This window comes from Crocodylus siamensis, chromosome 3 (genome assembly GCF_052110815.1).
Source record: "Crocodylus siamensis isolate JL-2025a chromosome 3, ASM5211081v1, whole genome shotgun sequence".
In the NCBI taxonomy this organism is placed as follows: domain Eukaryota; kingdom Metazoa; phylum Chordata; order Crocodylia; family Crocodylidae; genus Crocodylus; species Crocodylus siamensis.
Genome location: NC_143397.1, coordinates 97,547,736 through 97,554,536, shown reverse-complemented (window position 1 = coordinate 97,554,536; position 6,801 = coordinate 97,547,736).

Sequence of the window (6,801 nt, the reverse complement as noted above, 5' to 3'; positions counted from 1 at the left end):
ACACTTCAACTGCACTGCCAGCTTATTATCCTGCTAAACCGAAAAGCATTATGGGGGAGAAGGAGGTGGTTTCTAGGCCCTCATAAATTAATCAAGGCCCTTGCTGATGGACATGAAGTTGGAACAGTTCAAATACAGGAGATGGGGAGGGAGCAAAGTAGAACTTGGGTAGAAATTATTCAGTATTTAAAATGTTACATGTTGTGGAAGTGTGATCAGCAGGGATCCAGGTTTTCCATTTCCAACAGAAAAATGGAGAAAAACACAGATTTCCCCTGTTACCTGAAAAAAACGTGAATATTGCATTTTAACAGAGAAACCCACAGATTTTTCAATTTTGCAAAGAGATCTCTGCAGGTTGGCAGAGTCCTAGCCTGCAAGGGGCTGGGAGGGAGTGGGAGGAGGGTGGTCAGGCAGGGGGCACCATGTGTGGGGAGGGGCAGCTGTGGTGGGTAGTGAGGGGCCTTTCATTTGAATCATGCATTTGGGGGGGTTTATCAGAATTTGCAATTTTTTCTTATCATAGAGAGTTTGCAATTTTTTTAATCAGGGAAAACCAGGATCCCTGGTGATCAGACAAACCACAAACCTCTAATGAGACATACAATTATGTTAACAGTGCAGCAGTTATGTCTAATCATTTGGATTTTGCGGCTGAAATGTGAGTCTCTCCATTCAGCTGTCAAGTTGTTTTCATTATATTTACACTCTCATGCTTCTAAGGCAAGTTGCATTATTGATAACACTCTGCTCTGCTATTTACTTATGAATGGACAACATTCTGTTTTCCATTTCTGCACAGAACTGCCAGAGGTTTAACATGCTGAGCCATTACCCTGACTTAAAAGACAGCTGGGTAATGAAAATTCTTAAGGTCAAATTTATTCCAACTGCAAACGTGATCCAAGCTGTACATAGTTTTGAAAGTTTTTACAGGTGTTAAAAAAACATGTATTTGCTTTTTGTTTTGGTATTAAGGTACAGCTTTTCTGTAAGATGGAGGTGGTGGATAATGGTGTTTCTCTCTTTCTAGAAATCCATGTTATTAGTGCTAAGGAGTTAAAGGAAATTTGCATCAGTGGAACTTTATTTGACAAGGAAGGCAAATGATCCAATGGAGAGTAGGGACAATTCCTAGGTTGTATTCCTGGCTTTGTTACCCTACCTCACTCAGCAAGTTGATATGTTTCTTGGCCTTCCTATTCCTTGTAACACAGGGTAAATCCTACTTTTTCAGAAAGTACTTTAGTATCTATTGATGTTTCATTTGTAGTTAATAATTATTTATTAATTATGGGGAAGAAACCAAGATGCAGTGCAGAAGAGGGCTAGGAGTGCAAGAAATTTAAGACCTTGGATCTGAACGTTGTTTTCATTTGATTGCATATGCTTTGCTCAAAATTGAACTTTTTACTGATAAGTGAACCCAGTAATTGTCAACCTTTTTAAACTGAAGGCAACCCTTGTTAGTTTTGGGATACCTCTGGGAAAATTCCAGCCCTTATGTTTCACTCATTTTTTACTACAAAAAAATAACGGAGCAATTCTTTGGTAGCAAAATACCCAGAAAGCCCATCACAGATCAGAAGGCTTTTGACACTATGGATTCCTTTTCGAAATCTCTGGCTCTATCTTGTGAATCATGGGCAGGTACTTGTAGGCCTAATGGTGCTAACAGTGGCAACGTGTAGGGCAGAGGCAGGCAATTATTTTGAGCGGAGGGCCGCTTACTGAGTTTTGGCAAGCCATTGAGGGTCGCATGACAGGCAGCCAGGGGCTGATAAAAATTAACTTTCTAAATTTGTAGGGGCCCCACAGAACAGATAGAATGGCCTGGTGGGCAGCATCTCCCTGTCAGGCCATGCTCCCCACTTAGGCAACAGGCAGGGGAGCAGGTGGGAGCACCAATGCCCCCACTGCAAGCACCATCCAGGGAGTGGGAGCACCAGATGAAGCAGCCCAAGAAGTGAAGTGGAAGAAGCAGAAGCAGTGCTCCTGCAGCCACTTTCAGATGAGTTCAATTGGCCCCAGGGGGGACCACCCCCTCAGTTGCTGACTGGTTGCTGGGCGGGCACGTACCCCTCCTGACTAAGGTGGCACCCATCACCCATGGGTGCTAATGTTGTGTGACACCCTGAAAAAGAACTCCTGGCACCTCAGGATGCTGCAATACCCTGGTTGAGAATCACTGGGTTAACCTTAATATTTCAACATAAAAAGTATGAGTTGTAGGCCACCTACAGACCTTAATACTGCGGTGTAGGAGACCTGTATTTACTTTGGAGAATAGCAGAGGTTCTGAGAGTTTTGAGGCTCTCCATTATAATGTTCAACCATTTTGGGAAGGGATTATTCTACAGTGCCAAGAAGTCATGCCTCTTTTGAATCAATGGTTCCACAAGTGAACCTACTCATTCCTTCTCAGGTTACTGGTATGAAAAAGGAATCTTGAGAGCAGGAAAATGAGAGTGAAAGTGGGTGGGAAGGTGATTCTCAGAACTCTGAGGTTAGCAGTGAACTCTATGGAAATGATGGATGAGCTTGTTGAGATTGTTAGACTGCTGTATAACACTGAACAAGTCAAATAGGTCCAATAGGAATTATGTACATAAGTGCCTTTGAGGATCTTGATATTAACCTTGTGTCTCGATTCCCAGTCTGTAAAACTGGGATAACAACGTTGTCATGCCTTTTAAAATACACATTAAAAGACTGCGAGGCTCTTAGATGCCTTAATAATGGGATTTTTGTAAGCATCATAAACAGGTACCAAGGGACTGGAGAGATGGACGTAACTTCCTTCTCTAAGCCTTAGGTTGTGTTAGTGTTGGTTTGCCTACATCAGGGCATCACAAATGAGCTATTTAAAATAATACAGTGTGGAAAGAGCAGCATCCTAAATTCTCCACCCCACTGCAGTAATTCAGAGCACCATTAGAAGGGGCAGAAAGCAGTAAATAAACCTATTCTTTCAGCCATCATTCCTGATTACTTTCCAATAAAAATTGTAATTGGTCAGATAAATAAAAGATAAACCATTATTACCACTAGTACTCAGCAACATAAATTATGTATACGGATGATACCATAATACTGCTAGATTTTATCTTGTCCTTGATCCTTTTATAATCTTATAATGCGTAAATGACTTTGTCTATCTGTAAATGAAGACTGAAGCTTCCCTCGTATTTTCTTTTAAACCTTCTCCTTGGGGCCCTGTAACAGGGGCCTTCTCAGGGCTGACTTTCCCATGGCCTGCCCACCTGTTTTTGAGCTAGCTGTCCGCCTTCTCACCTACCACGCCTTGTTGGAATTAATTAGTTAATGATGTAATTAAGCAGGAGGCTGCCCATTTCCTGCCCCAATGCCAGGGGCACGATCTACGGTTCCATTCCTCCCCTACACTGCAGCCCAAGCCTCACAGATAGCATCCAGATGTTATTATAGTCACCAGCCCCCCCACACTGGGCCCCAGAATCCTCCTAATTGAACCCCACCTGGATTCCTCCCCTCAAGCAGTCTATTCCACCTTCATACTGGGCAGCATAACTCCCTGAACTGCTTCCCCTTCGGGTGTGGCCCTGCCAGGACTTTTGGCTACTAGCCCTGGCCCACCTGCCGGCCAGCCAGAACCCAGCTGCGCAGCTCTTGGGCGTTCCTTACAGTGGGCCCCCGGCCCTTCAACCCTTCCAGTCCTGGCACCAGCATGGACCAGTCAGGGGATGTCCAGACAGGTATGAGCCTATGGTCCCACTCTCTCTCTCTCTCTGGGGGTCCACCTTCCAGACCCTACAAAAAAGGGTAACCCATCCAGTTGTGGGGACTAGGGATTAAGGTGCCCCAACAGCTCCTCCCTTACCACCAGATGATACCAGCAACCCTCCAGCAGCAGAACTGCCCTGTTTATATAGGCAGCCCCTGATTCAAAATGGCTGCCCTCATCAGGCACCTGGCAGCTGCCAGCTCCAGGCCCTTAAAGTGGCAGGCACAAACAGTGCCCTGCCACAGGCCCAAATCTTACAATGCTGCCCATACCAGTAGCATTTTGTCACAGCTGTAGCTAAGTTGGGCCTTGATATCATGGGTGGAAACACGTGCTTTTAGATTATTCAAAACAGAGAACATCCATCCTGCCTGGCTGTTCCATTCTTAATGCCTGAGCAGACCAAATAAAACAATGAACTAGCATCAGTGGGGGGCTGTTAGAATAGAATGAATATTGGGTATTCCTTCTGTCTTAGGCTTTGTCCTTTAGTTTATGGGTCTCATCCAGTACTCCACTGAAGACATGAGTTAATGGCATTAGATTTGGCCTTAAGAAAGGATTGAATTGGGAGGGTACCTGCATTTATAATATGAAGGGCTGGATATTGGTGAAAACGAACAGCACTAACCCAACTAGAACATCAGAACCAAGTAGGGAGTTCCAAAAATGAACTAGCCAGCAGGCCAGTATGGCCCTTCCCATTGGTTTGACACATGCTTGTTTGCTGCATTTGATTTTCTAATTTAAATCATGACCCACTTCTACTTGTGAGTTAAAACTTAATGCAAATAGATTGTGCGCAACCTGTAGGAATACCATGTCAGTCCACTGGATAGTACATGCTGTAAATAGTTATATGTAAGCATGCAGAAACTATCTGAATAGCTTAAAAATATATCAGAACACAACTTATCATGACTAAGGTAGGAAGGATCTCATTTCTTCAGTTCTTTCACCTAAATAAAAAGCCCAGTTTTTGCTCACCTCATTCATGCTAGGCATCTCCTTGAAATCCAAGAGGCTGGTCAGATTAGGACAATGAGCAGGATTTGTCCAAAAAACAATAAATACTGCTTTAATGAAATAAAAGAAATATGCATTGGAATTTACCTGAAAAATAGAGCTTCTTTAAACCTGTATCTGAGTACCTCTCCAGAGGTAATGAATATAGCTTCATAGGGTGCTTGATAGATTTAGTCCTTCAGGGTTGCATTCTGTACCCCACTAAATTGAAACAGTGAGTTTTTAATTGAAACGGTGGGTTTTATTTTTCCATCACTGTGTACATGTCATTGTCCTGGCAGCTATAGGTGCTTGCTGAAGGCTGAAGCAGCAAGGGGCCTGACCCTTTTTTTTTCCAGCGGAGACTGCCCACCTCTCCCATGGCTGGGGGGTGAGCTGCCAAGAGGACTGAGTGGCCTCTGAGCTGTGGGAGACCCCAGTCCTTCTCTCTGCAGTGGCAGCACTCCCCAGGGCCAGCTGGCCAGGCTGCTAATGGGCCAGGTGCTGCCCCAGCTCAGAGGCACATGATCCAAATATTCCTCAAACCTGCCTGGGCTGCCAGCACACCCAGCCACCCTCCTGCCACCTCTCTGCATTGCCCCAGGGGGAAACCAGCCTGTTTCTGGGAGGTCCCAAGTGCCCTGGTGGCCACAGGAGCCTGCTAAAGGCAGAACCGGCAGGGGACCCGATCCTTTTTTTTTTAGCAGAGCCTGACCACCTCTCCGACAGCCAGGGTGGGGGTGAGCTAACAGATTAATGGCTACAACATTCCAAGTTGCAGCCTTCCAAATTTAACTACATCGGGATGTAGTTTAACTTTTGACAATGCAAACTCATTTAAAACCCCCAAAACTCACGTATGTGTAAAGTGTGATGCCATTAAGCCACACAAAGGGAAACTTTCATCTCATGTATATGGTAACATCATCACATGTACAAGCACCCATAGTGCTTCTATGAATGCAGACAGTGCTATTCTTATTTCACAGATGGGCTATTAGACCAAGAGGCCCAGATCCTCAAAGGCCATTGATTTCAGTGGCACCTGAATACTTTTAAAGATCTGGGGCAGAGAGATGAATGACTAATTACACAGTAAACAAACCCAGATTTTCTGAGCCCAGAGTCTTAAACAAAGACTAAACCTTCTTCAACATGACCCTAGTCCTACTGTCTGATCCATGTGGATTGATTTCTCTGCCTCATTGCTCTTTGCAGATACAGGAGTCCATCCCAGCGAATCCAATTGCATATTCTGGGGCAATACGCCTAAATTTATTATGCAAACACACCAAAAAGCCTTATGGAGTATGAAAGATAGTTCTGTTGCTAAATAACACTAAAACAGCTTATGCATATAAAAGCAATATATAATAGATTTTAATCAAATTCACTCAAGTGAATCTACATATCTTAAATTAAGCTTCAGTTGGAGGCAAATGCTCAGTTTCTGTTTATGAAACACAAAAACAGAGGGGGAAAGAATCAGGGGTGATGTTTTCAAAAGTACCTGAGGCACAGATGATTTAGGAGCTTAACTCCCACAGGCTGCCTATACACATGCTTGTGGAGAGTGTTTCATGGGAGCAGTTGCCAGAAAGCTACTCTAATTAAAGTGCCACAGTGTCACATGTATTAAGCCCCTGCACACTTAAAAATGGCATTGGGACTCTAACTAAAGCTCATTTAATGAGTTTTAGTTAAAGCACCCCCACAACCATTTTGAAAGGTGGGGATGCTTAATGTACATGTTGGCCTGGAGTTGCTGGAGCATTCTAATTAGAAAAAAAAATCTGGGACCAGATGACTGGGCCCAAATAACTTGGGTTCTTAAGTCACATTTCAGAAAATAAAAGATTGAGAGCATTTTCCAAAGCAGCTTCTGACTTGACACCAGATTTTTAAAGGCATTTTGAGACCTAAATCCCATTAACTTAAACTATGTACCAAAATACTTTTAAATATTGGCACTAAATCTGTTTTGAAAATGGCACTTGGGAGTCTAAGACATTTAGGCTGTGCCTACACAAGAA